Below are 13,275 nucleotides of genomic sequence, written 5' to 3'. Positions count from 1 at the left end.
ATCAGATGCTTGGGAGATCTCATTCCTCCGAGCAGCCCCCTCCTGTTTCTCCTCTGTGCTCTGGACTCATGAAATTGTTTGAACTCTACCCAGCAGCACACCGAGGCATAGTTACATGACACCATGCCCCCAGTGCAGATAGGTCAGCAAGAATTTTACAAGATCCTGGTGTAGACGAACAGGCATGGATGAATTCGTGCTGCTCTTATGTGGGGGAGCCAGCCAGAGGAAACGGGAGGGCCACCTGTGTGACTGTGGCTGTGAGAGGGTGGGTATGTATCTCCACTAGAAGGAACTAATTTTATTAGTAAATACGTATGGAAATATGAAAGACTTGAACTTCACTTGTCAATCAACCAGACCAAAACGTAACTAATTTTTGGCCACACGCATGGCATGCGGTAGTTCCCTGGCCAGTGATCAAATTTGGGCCACAGCAGCAACTTGATCCGCTAGAGTGACAATGCCAGGTCCTTAACCCACTGAGCCATCGGGGAACTCCTTAACTAAATTTTTTTTTTTTTTTTTTTTTTTTTGCTTTTTAGGGCTGCACCTGAGGCATATGGAAGGTCCCAGGCTAGAGGTTGAATAAGAGCCACAGCTGCCAGCCTACGCCACAGACATGGCAACACAGGATGTGATCCACGTCCACGACCTATAGCACAGTTCATGGGTCATGGGTCCTTAACTCACTGAGCGAGGCCAGGGATTGAACCCGCATCCTCATGGATACTAGTCAAGTTTGTTAACCACTGAGCTACAGTGGGAACTCCCTTAACTAATATTTTTAAAGTGAAAAACAGAAGGCAAAAAATGTAAAATCATTTTGTCTCAATCCCAGGAATATTTTAGATTAGTTATGCATCATGGGTAATCACCATTTATCTCTTGTTGTTTTGTTCATAGAGTATGTTCAGCAGCTATCCCTGGCCTTTTGGAATATAATTATGTTTTTCTCTTGAGCTATAATTTGGCTGCTGCAACCAGAAGAAAAATGTTTGTGGGGAATCCGAGCTGACAAGGGGAAGCTGCAGCTCTGCCCTTCCTCCCTGGCTAACAGCTCTGCAACTCCAAGGGCATAAAGAGACGTTCCAGAATACGATTACCGAAAAGAATTACAGTTCGTGCACATAGTTTTTCCATCAGAGGAACTAGCTCTTACTCGCAGAAGTGTTTTATTTCGTGCTATTTCTTCTACTCCATGTTTGTGTCAGCAAATATTTGTTTTGCACCTAGAGTGCTCAGTGCACGTGCTGCATGCTGTGAGGGTGGATTTCTCTTTTTAAGTATCTTTTGATTGACAAAAAGCGATGTGTATGCAAAGAAGTACGATTCAGAGAATGTTTGACTTAACGCTCTATCATGATTATAAGGTCTGGAAACCCAAGAAGAGGCTGGGATATCAAGGAAAGCCTTGAGAGGGAATGGGATCTGAACGATGTATGGAATTGGGAACAACTGGGCTGAAGGGAGCTGGCAGGAATCCAAGTCGTGGCGGTGGGAAATACCAGGTTATTTTCCCCGCGTTGACTATAAATGATCATTTGTACTAAGATGACTATTAGACATATACCTAGACTGTGTAGAGTGAAATGCGACATAATTTACAGGACTGAACCTGCATGTATACACCACAATTTCTTTATCCATTCTTCTGTCAGTGGACATTGAGGCTGCTTCCATGGCTTGGCAATTGTAAACAGTGTTGTAATGAGCATCCGGGTGCAGGTATCTTTTTGCATTAGAGTTTTCTCTGGATATATGCCCAGGAATGGCGTTGCTGGATCATATGGTAACTCTGTTTTTAGTTTTTTAAGGAACCTCCATTCGGTTCTTCATCTCCATAGTGGCTACACCAATTTTCATTCCCACCAACCATGTAGGAGGGTATCCTTTTCTCCATACCTTCTGCAACATTCATTATTCATGGACTTTTTGATGATGGCTCTTCTGACCGGTATGAGGTGGTACCTCATAGTAGTTTTGATTTGCATTTCTTTTTTTCTTTTTTTTTTTTTTTTTTGGTCTTTTTGTGTATTTAGGGCAGCACCTGATGCATATGGAGGTTCCCAGGCTAGGGGTCGAATCAGAGCTGTAGCTGCCAGCCTACACCATAGACACAGCAACACGGGATCTGAGCCACGTCTGCAACCTACACCACAGCTCACGGCAATGCTGGATCCTTAACCCACTGAGCAAGGCCAGGGATCGAACCTGCGTCCTCATGGATACTAGTCGGGTTCATTAACCTCTGAGCCATGATGGGAACTCCTTGATTTGCAGTTCTGTAATAGTTAGCGATGTTGAGCATTTTTTCATGTGCCTGTTGGCCATCTGTATGTCAGAAAACATATGTTTTAAAATCATTCGTTGTGTATCCATAACTGACCTTGCAGAGACATCTACCATTTTCATCTACCCAGCACTTAAGCTCTTTAAAACCATAACAGACCACAGTAGCTTTTTCCTGCTAAGGAGTTTACCATAATTTCTGTCCTGGGTAGATAAACCTTTGTTTAGGAAGATACTTTGACAGGTCATTTATGAAATGGAACGCTATCGGGAAAAGTTTGGGAAAGGAAAGGGGCAATAGAAAGCTACCTTTTCCTTTATTTTTTTTGTTTTTTGTGTTTTTATCTTTCAGGGCTGCACCTGCAGCATATGGAGGTTCCCAGGCTAGGGGGCTAATCGGAGCTGTAGCGGCTGGCCTACACCACAGACACAGCAATGCCAGATCCAAGCCACATCTGCGACCTACACCACAGCTCACAGCAACGCTAGATCCTTAATCCACTGAGCGAGGCCAGGGATCGAACCTGCAACCTCATGGTTCCTAGACAGATTTGTTTGCACTGTGCCACAATGGGAACTCCCTTTTTCTTTATGTTTAAGTTTTCAAAATTTATGTGTATATAAAATTTATGGTGTAAATATATAATTGTTTTCAATCATTGTATATATATATAGAGAGCACAAGTGTCTGGATGGTTGAGGAGGTGGGGTCAGAGCAAGAGGCTAGAGCTTTGCGAGGCCAATGAGGGTGGTTTAAGGACCGCAAAGAACACAGACTCTAATAAATGATTTCGAGTGGTTTGTTAGGTGGTGCCTTAAAAACACTGTTCTTTGCCATCCACGACCCCTAAGCTTCAGTTACACCTGATACACACAGAGTTTTCGAGTGAAACATGGGGGAAATAAAGCTAATGCAGTGATGGCCCGTGCAGGTCCCAGGGTGGGCAGGAAAGGGGTAGTGAAGGTACAGAACAGGTTGTGACATTAACAAAAACAGGGAAGCAGACCTGGATGGTGGAGAACTATGCTGCACAAGACCCCCACTGCCCAGAGATATTTGGAGGCCACTGAATTTCCTGCTGGTTGAGATAAATACGCTTCGGATTCAAGAGATTCATGCCGCATTACCTCAATCTTAACAGTCAGGGAACCCGAGCCCTCATTACCTGAAAACCCAGTTTGCCTTTTCTCTCATAACTATTTCTTACATACAGCTTTCTAGGAGTACCCATTGTGGCTCAGCGGGTTGCGGGTTCGAGCCCTGGCCTCGCTTAGTGGGTTAACAATCCAGCATTGCTGTGAGCTGTGGTATAGGTTGCAGATGCGGCTTGGATCTGACCCTGCTGTGGCTGTGGTGTAGGCCAGCAGCTGCAGCTCCAATTCAACCGCTAGCCTGGGAACTTTCACCGTATGCCGTGGGTGTACCCCCCCAAAAAATCTAGATTACCAAGTAATCCTTAATAAAATCATTTCTAATGCCTGCATAGCAATTCATTGAAGGGATGCACTGTGATTCATGGTTATGTTTAACTTCTATTTTTTTTTTCCATTTTAGCCACAGCACTGCAATGAACATTCTTGTAGCTAAATCTGCGAGAATGGGTTTAACTGTTTCCTTAAGTTAAATTTCAGGCACTTCTTTGACCCCTTTGCACTCATATTAAAATCCACAGCCAGTATAACCTTACTTTCTTTACCATATTTTGTAAACCTCTTTTTCAACTATTATCCCATCCAGATCATGTTTTTGTTTTGTTTTGCTTTGCTTTGAGGAAGTATCTTTCTTCTTTGCCTCTCCCTTTGGGACATTGATTCTGTTTGAGATGGCCATTGCTGGCTGATTAAACAACCTTTGTGAGGAGTAATATTAGAAACAGACTGTGAACACAGTTGTGCAGAACTATTCAAAATATCTGTTGAATTGTTACCCTTAAGTGTTGGAAAGGAACAAATAGTTCTTTTATTATAATTTCAATTCTATTAATCCACGGACTGGCCTGTTAGCAGAGACACCTATTTCCCTGAAATCAGAGAGCTAACAAATGTGGCATTTGTCTCATTCATCTAGTATTAGTCATGAAAGAAAACTATTATTTCTGGAGAACCTGCTCTCTGTTAGGCATGTGTAAGGATTTGCCATATTGGATTTCAGTGGATGAAGAAAGAGACTTTCCTGGTTGTACAGAGCCTAAATACAGAAACGTCTTGGATCATGGGATTATCATTACGAAGAGATCTACATATATGTAAGTGCCCTCGGAATAGCACGCTTGCATAGGGAGTGTTGGGTGTTAAACAAAAAACAGGTAGAAAACCACATACCAAACAAACTTTTAATGACAGGAACTTCCTCTTTTTCTCTGCTTGGTATTCTAGGCACTTAGGATGGATCTCTGTCGACAGGTACCAGCTATTCTAGAAAATTGTTGAACTGAATTTAACTGTCTTCTTCCTGTTCCTAGAATCTGTCAAGCCCTTTTCCACACTGGGTCTTTCCCATCACGTCTGGGGTTCTCTCTGGAGTCTTCTGCCCCTAGACATTCCCACTTTGCTCTTTCTTGTCCTTCGGGTGTCAGCTCCCATGGAATCCCTTGCAGGTGTGTCTCAGCTGACCACCCTCACCCTGACCCTCTTTAGTCACATGCCCTGTATGACTCTTTAGTTTCTGGCATAATTAACCTGGCTCATTCGCTTGCTTGTTTATTTCCTGCTTTTGCTGAGTAGGAGATTGAGATCTTTGTGTCTCTTGGTCATTACATTGTCCGTAACAGTGTCTGGGAAATACTCAGAAGTATTTCTTAATTAAGTAAATAATTAAATGTAACCCAAAACAGCTTAAGGGCCAAGTGGCTGCAAGGCTTCCAAAGTCTTTCAGCATCTCTTCTGCCATATTCCTTTGGCCAAAGCCAGACACAAGGCCAGCCCAGATTCAAAAGCAGGGAGGCTATATTCTACCTCTCAAAGGGAGGAACGGGTCACACCTACAAAAGGGGGAGGAAGTTTTAGTAGCCATCCAGGCAGAGACCTCACTATACCACTGAGATAGTTAACCCACCTTCAGCCTTGGCCCCAATAGGATCTATGGGACCAGATCTGTTTCATGCATTTCTGGGGTTGTTTGTTTCTCGTGGGTCACTCTAGGAGTTGGAGGCACTTTGAAGGCACTTTGGAAGGATTATAAGAAAGGAGGAAAGGAATCATGAATAGGGAGAAGAGAGGTTTGTTCTGGATCTGAAGCCTATCTGGGTAGAATCAGCAGCTAGAGACAGAATGCTACCCCAGATTCTCCCCTCATCCTATCCTCTTGGCCCCAGATGACACAGTTGGCCCCAGATGACATTGCAGAGGCTCACTCTGGACCAAGAATAGAGGTTCTTCCCACCAGCTGGACTGGAAGGTGTCGTAATTCATGGGGCATTGGGTTGAGTCCTTGGGGCCTTCCTCCCTCACCTTTGTCCCATGCTTTCTTTCCTGAGCAGGATGTTAGTATAGATTTTGAAGGAGATCCTACCAGTACTCAGAAGGATGGTGGTCTAGTGTGGTAGTCAAGACTCACACGATAATTAAGAGTCCTCGCTGGATTCCCATTGGGAACATTGAGAACCCTGCCTTCCAACGAAATTCAAGGAGACAGAGACCCCAAACAGGCCTATCCCATCCCAAAGTCAGGTCTCCGTATTAGTGGAGGAAAGTTCTGAATTCAGTGCATGTGTTTCAGTGTCAGACTCTGGAAAAGCATGCAATAAACTCGTCTAGCAACCAAATATGGACTGTGCCATGTGTAGGTTTTTATTACCCCCATTTGGATATGCAAAATCTGGCTCTGTAGTAGGCCCTCAAAGCGAGGATACCATTGTATCCTCATCCAGCTGTTAACCAATTAAACGATGAATGATCAACATCAACACAATAAATCCAGCACTGCACGCGCAGTCATTAAGACCAATCTGGAAAAAATAATTTTAAAAAATTTTTTGAGGGCCACACCCACAGATACAGAAGTTCCCAGGCTAGGGGTTGAATCAGAGCTGAAATTGCCAGCCTGTACCACAGCCACAGCCACGCCAGATCTGAGCCACGTCTGTGACCTACACCACAGCTCGTGGCAATGCCGGATCCTTAACCCACTGAGCAAGGCCAAAAATTGAACCTGCATCCTCATGGACACTAGTCGGGTTTGTAACCTGCTGAGCCACAACAGGAACTCCCAAAAATCATTTTTTAAGTTTAGACGTTTACCCATTGTTGTTCTTATTGTCATATTGTAATCAACACAGGTTTGTTTTCTCTTTGGGACTTTTTTTATTTTTAACCAAACAGTATATATTTTTAAACCCCAAAAAGCTGGTGAAATTCAATTGCTCTCACTTAACAAATTAAATGACCTGACTATCAAGTGTGGGGGTCTGAGTTCTTGTTAGTCATCACTATAGTACCAAAAAGACAAAGACACTTAGGCCTCCAGTTACAGGATTCCTGGTTTGAGAGAAACCCCAAGATTCTTGCCTAACTCTCCCACTGGAAGGGGCTACACCTGCATCTCATTTGAAAGGTGACCATCTGTCCAGTGGTTCTTGATCTTGGAGGTATATTATCATCATCTGGGAGCTTCTAAAAACCCCCATACCAAGGCCACACCACAGACCAACTACATCAAAATCTTTGGGGTAGGAAAGAGAAACAACAGTAGTTTTTAAATCTGCCCAGCCAATTTCAATGAATTCCCAAGGGGTTGAGACTCACTATTCTAGACTAACTGTTCAGGACCAAATAGAGTAAAAAGAACTAGGCTCACCCTCAATCCTAAAACAACCGTGGATGGATACATAGATAGATCGAGACAGAGAGAGAGAAAAACAGTTTTTTAAGACACTGGACATCAGACAACAAAGGACAGTGTCTGGAAACAAATGAAGAGAGCCCTGTAATTGCCTTTGCCTACTGCCTTTAGCTAGTGCCCGGGCAGTGGTACAAGGAGAGAAGCTCAGGCAGATCTCAGAGGACTTTGAGATGAAGAGATGGAGCGGAGAGTCCAGGGAGACCAAAGAAGCTGGCGTTCAAAGGACCGAGAAAGCAGATGGGAGAACTGCACCAAGAGAGACAACCAGAGATCTGGGTTCCTGGTATAGGTGCCCTGAAGTATTAGGCAGACCTCACTGCAGCAAATTCCACAGTACCAGGGCATGGGTGTGAGGAAACTAGCCAAGCCCGGGGAAGAAGCTGCAAAAGGATTAAAGGAAACATTGCAGAGGCTCACACTGGACCAGGAATAGCAGTTCTTCCCACCAGCTGGACTGGAAAGTGTCATAATTGATGGGGCACTGGGTTGAGTCCTCAGGGTGTTTCTGCCTCAGTAGTGGGGCAAAATGAGCCTAGACTGAGCCCTGTGCCACAACCACCTAGGAAATTATAAAAGCAAGACATAGAGGACCAAATTGTTTTCAAGTAACTTAACTTCATATGAGACCAAAGCTGAAGAAGAGTTATAGGAATGCTGAAAGACCCAGTATCCAACAAGGTAAAAATCAGAACCTCTGTCATCCAATGAACGATTGCAGACATGGGAAGAGGCAGAAACATGTGACCTATGATGAGGAGGTGTATTAATTCAGAACTATCAGAGATGTTAAAATGAGCAGACAAGGACACTCGAAGGGGCATTATAACTGTATTCAAACTGTATTCCTTGTATGTAAAATGTTAAGTAGAGGCACACAAAAGATCCAAATCCAACTTTTAGAGATAAGCACATCATGCTGGAGATGAAAAACACACTAGATGGTATTAACAGCAGACTAGAGTTGCAGAAGAAAAAATAAAAGACCTCAACGACAGAAATCCAAACTATCCAAAAATAGTTTTTAGTGATATCACTTTTATATGGAATCTAAAAGATGGCACGAATGGACCTATTTACAAAACTGAAAACAGACCTGTGGTGGCCAAGGGGGAGAGGGGAGGAAGTAGGATGGAGGAGGAGTTTGGGGTTGGTAGAGGCAAACTGTTACATTTAGCACCGGTAAGCAAGAGGTCCTACTGTAGAGCACAGGGAAGGATATCCAGTCTCTTGGGAGAGACCGTGATGAGGGATGAGATGAGAAAAAGAATCTATAAATATGGATGACCAGGTCAGTATGCTGTACTGCAGAAATAGCACAGCACCGTAAAACAATCATTAAAAAAAAAAAAAAAAAAAAAAAAGCTTCAGTGAGCTATGGGACAGTGTCAGCCAGTCTGATACAGTTACAGTTCTCGAAGAGAAAAGAAAGGAAGAGAGGACAGTACAAAAAAATCTTTGAAGAAATAATGGCCAAATATTTTTCGCTTTAAATACGTGCAGTTTATTACATGTGAATCCTATCCCGGTAAAGCAGAGAGATTTTAAAAAGCAAACAAATAACTAATAAGTCAGCAATGCACATAAGAATCATGGGTAACTTCATCAAAATAGTAGACTCTGTTCTCAGAGGTTCTGGTTCAGTTAGTCTGGGATGGGACCCAAGACCCATATTTTTTGAAACTTGGCAGGCAGTTCTTATTGGCAGGCTTTTTTGAAAACTACTGCCAGCAGGAAATTTCAGAAACTTCCCATTAACCTGATCTAGAGGCTAATGACCTTTATTCAGAGTAAGTAGCTTTTATTTCGGGAATGTGGCTACTTGATACACAGTGTTAACATCTGAGTTCTAGGTTTCTTGCATCTGCTCTTTTTCCTTATAGGCATACAATACCTTATTTTATAAAACTGTGGGATTCTGACACCTTTTTTCCTTATTTCCTGAGCTTTCTGGGTTTTTTTCTCTCCTAGAACATGAACAGCTTTCTAACGTTCCCAGAACTTTGTGATATCATGTTCAAATTGTGTCCTTTTGGAGTTCCCATTGCGGCGCAGTAGAAACAAATCCAACGAGGAACCATGAGGTTGCGGTTCAATCCCTGGCCTCGCTCAGTGGGTTAGGGATCCTGCATTGCCATGAGCTGTGGTGTAGGTCGCAGACGTGGTTCGGATCTGCATTGCTGAGGCTGTGACGTAGGCCGGCAGCTGTAGCTCCAATTCGACCCCTAGCCTGGGAACCTCCATACGCCATGTGTGCAGCCCTTAAAAAAAAAAAAGCAAAAAAAAGCAAAAAACACACACACAGAAAGACAAAAAAATAATAATAAATAAATTGTGCCCTTGGATTTGTAGCTCTGAGAAGTGACTTCTTAGAGGCATATCGTTGGAATTGCAGGTCAGAAATGGCAGCTTTTTCCTAACTCTTTTATTAGTTCATACCTTAGCACGCATGTATGCTACCACGTCACTTCCACTCTACCCCAGGCTCTTGGATGTAGTCTCCCGATGTATCCTACAAGAGTCTATATGATCTAGTGTGTGTCTGCCTCACCTACTTTTTTTTTTTTTTTTTGCTTTTTTAGGGCCATGCTCATGGCATATGGAGGTTCCCAGGCCAGAGGGTTGAATCAGAGCTGCAGCTGCTGGCCTATGCCACAGCCACAGCAACACTAGATCTGAGCCACGTCTGTGACCTACACTACAGCTCACAGCAACGCCGGATCCCCAACCCACTGAACAGGGCCAGGGATCGAATCCACATCCTCACGGACACTAGTAGGGTTTGTTTCCACTGCACAATGGGAGCTCCTCACTTCCTTCTTATTTCTGGTTCACCCTCTGACTCACTCCCAAGTCCTTGCACTTCTGTTCCCTTTGCCTGGAATAATCCTCTGGACTCCTTCTCACTGTGTGGCCGTCTCCTTCTCATCCTTCAGGGAAAGCTCTATGCTCCCAGAGCACATTACACCTCTCCCAGCTTAGCAGTTATCATAGTTACAAAACTGTATATATGTTATACATGTTAATTATATAATATAATTATATTCATATTATATAATTAATATGAAATTTATAGAATACATTGCATTGTATAATGTAGTGTGCAAATATATTGTGCAAATATATATGTAATTATCATTATATATATATAATGATATATATATAATGTATATGTATATATAGTGTGCAAATATATGTATATATGTATATATAGTGTGCAAATATATTGTGCAAATATATATGTAATTATCATTATATACATAATTATATGATAATTGCCTGTTCACTTCTATTATCACTAACTTGGTTGTGAGGACAGGAACCAGTGCTAGCTTCCCACACAGGGCCTGGACTGGTGATTCGTAATCAGAATTGCTAGGTCTGATAAAGTACTAGGTAGCACCATTTTCATAGTGCATTTTCTGACTCACAAATCACCAGTCTGGGTCCTAGAAGTTACCCATGAAATGCTCTCATATTATAGGAGAGACTTGATAACTCTGCAGAGTTAAGTCTCTGTTCACCTGAGCTGAGCAGAATAAACTCAGAGCGGTTAAGTGAAATGACTTCCCATTATTTTGCACAGAGAGAAGCAGACCACTTGAGAATTACAGGAAAAATGAGAGTCTCTTAAAAAATGAAATGTTATTAGGATTATGTAAACCCAGTGAGTGCCTGAAAAATAGTCCACGGGTCAGGAAATCCGCTTTGGAGACGGAATGATGAAAGACAAATCTGAGTTATCTTTTAGTCAGTGGACATGGTTCAACTTCTTGTGGTAGGGCATAAGTCAGAATCTGACCTTTGGGCCCAGGACAGGAATAAATACACTTTATTTTGTAAATAAGGTTTTATTGGAACACAGTGGTGTCCATTTGTTGAGGTATAGACTAAGGCTATTGTCCTCCTGCAATGGTGGGGTTGAGTCATCTGGACAGGACACAGCACATTTGGCCTGCAGAGCCTAAAATATTTACTATTGGCACTTCACAGTGGCTGGCCCTCCACCTAGGAATAAGCGAGACTCCTTACATTCATTCCAAATCACTGATGGGGATCTGCAATGTATCGAGCACAGTGCCTGGCACACTGTTAACCCAAATTAATTTGGTTGTGACTGGTAGTGTGGTGGCCGGGCTCCGAAGAACCAACATGGAGCTATAGGCAAAGCTGTGGTCCCTCTACACAAGGCAGGAACACAGGTGTTCACAGCCTGTGGAACAGTTTGGACAAAAGCCAAGCAAAGAGAAAAAGAGGATTCCAGGTGGGCGGTAACCTGGTGTTTACTCTGCTCTAAAGAAAACCACCCTTGGGGGATGTTTATATCACTTCCTTTTCTCTCCCTCTAGGGGAAAGAATGGAGAGCCAAATTCAGTTTGTGGTTAGTCACTATTTCACTCTGAGTTTCATGAAGTGGCTTCCAGGATCTTCCCCAGCGGATGTGGTAGAGGTTTAAGAAGTCCAGGGTGTGTATTTTACTTTCACCTGATGGATATCTTTAAGACAAATAGGCAGGTTCATTTTGTCTGTTTACAGTGCACACGAATCATCGGTCTCCTAAAAAGCACCAAGTAACCCAAAAGGCAACACTGCAGGAGGTGGGGAAGGAGTGGGTTGTTGAGGATGCCGTGGTAGGCAGAATAACGGCCCCAAAGATGTCGGTCCTCATCCCTGGAAACTGCAAAGGTTACTTTATTTGGAATAAAGGGTCTTTGAAAATGTGACTAAATTAAAGTTCTTGGATGAAGACATCATCCAGGATCATCCAGATGGGCCCTACGTGCCACCACACACATCTCCATAAGAGAGAAGCAGAAGGAGATTTCACAGACGGGGTACAGAGGGAAAGTCAATGTCAAGATGAAACACAGAGAGATTTGAAAATGCTGGAGTGATGCAGCCAGAAGCCAAGGAGCATGGGTGGACACCAGAAGCCAGAGAAGACAAGGAACAGATTCTCTCCTAGAGCCTCCAAGGCCAGCACAGCCCTTGATTTTGGCTCAAACTAATTCCAGACTCTGGCCTCCCAAACTGTGAGGGAATACGTGTGCTTCGTTTTAAGACACCAAGTTTGTAGTCATTTGTTACAGCAGCCACAGAAAACTAATACCGTGTATTCATTTGATGATAGTGTGTGTGTTGCTTTATTATTTTGTGTGCCATAACAAACTAAAAAGAAAGAGGGAGAGAAGCAAAAGCCACCTCCCTCCCTCCATGTTTTTCTCTCTATACAAGCAGGGGCAGATATTACATAGTACAAGTTACTGAACTGGGGACCAGGAAGGGTGGAGGGAGAATCAGCAAAGTGATGGATGGAGACATGGGAGGGAAACTCATTGAAGCTTTAGTTAACTAGGCAGAGATATGTAGCTCGGCCACCTCCCCTCTCAGTTTTATTTTCTCCGTAGCAGATAGCATCTATTAAATATATTTGCTTATTTGTTCTGTCTCTCTCTCCATGAGCACATACTCTCCTTAAGGGCAGAGACTGGTGTGTATTATGTTCACTTGTGTCTCCAATGCTGAGAGCAGCACCTGGAACATAATAGGCAATCAGTAAAAACAGTAAATTCAACACGCGAATGAAATCAAGGCGGATAAAATTTGGGATTAATTGTAAGTTTGATGTTGTATTGGGACCTCGAATTAATACCCTGATTAAGGTGTCTTTTTGAGCACCATTTGTACTTAGCTCTACGGTGAGGTAAGTATAGTACAGTAGTACAGAAGCCTCCAGAAGTACTTCTTTTTGCTTTTTTTAAATCTCTCTCTGATGGAGAAAATAACATAATTGATAGAAATCAACTGTAAATTTGATGATTGTTTTTCAACGAATTTGTATCTTCGTTAATGACAACATATTTACCTTTTATTTATTTTTGAAGTATATTTGATTTACAATATTGGGTTAGTTTCAGGTATTCAGAAAAGCGATTCAGTTATACGTATGTAACTATATAACTATATAATATAGTTAAAATATATATATTATATATATATACTTCCTTCTGCTATACAGTAAACCCTTGTTGTTTATCTATTTTATATGTAGTAGTTTGCAGTTGGTCCCAGCTAGCAATTTATCCCTTACCCTACTTTCCCCTTTGGTAACCATAAGTTTGTTTTCTATGTCTATAAGTCTGTTT

At 42.6% G+C, this 13,275-nt stretch overlaps 1 protein-coding gene and 1 long non-coding RNA gene across 2 annotated transcripts in view; both read left to right on the top strand.

Moving 5' to 3' along the window:
- CHN2 (chimerin 2) overlaps positions 1–13,275 on the top strand; it is a 299,981-nt gene that overhangs the window by 215,533 nt on the left and 71,173 nt on the right. The gene's annotated exons all lie outside the window — the stretch shown is intronic.
- Positions 512–6,238, top strand: LOC146395045 (uncharacterized). The gene is made up of 2 exons (XR_014834080.1): positions 512–1,268; positions 3,596–6,238. It is a non-coding gene; the product is annotated as an uncharacterized LOC146395045 (long non-coding RNA).

This window comes from Sus scrofa, chromosome 18 (assembly GCF_054392235.1).
Source record: "Sus scrofa isolate SSC_HxYL_T2T_F1_AM1 chromosome 18, Sscrofa_HxYL_maternal_Yorkshire_Landrace_v2.0, whole genome shotgun sequence".
In the NCBI taxonomy this organism is placed as follows: domain Eukaryota; kingdom Metazoa; phylum Chordata; class Mammalia; order Artiodactyla; family Suidae; genus Sus; species Sus scrofa.
The sequence above is the reverse complement of the archived record's forward strand: the minus strand, read 5'-3'. Positions and strand labels throughout refer to the sequence as shown.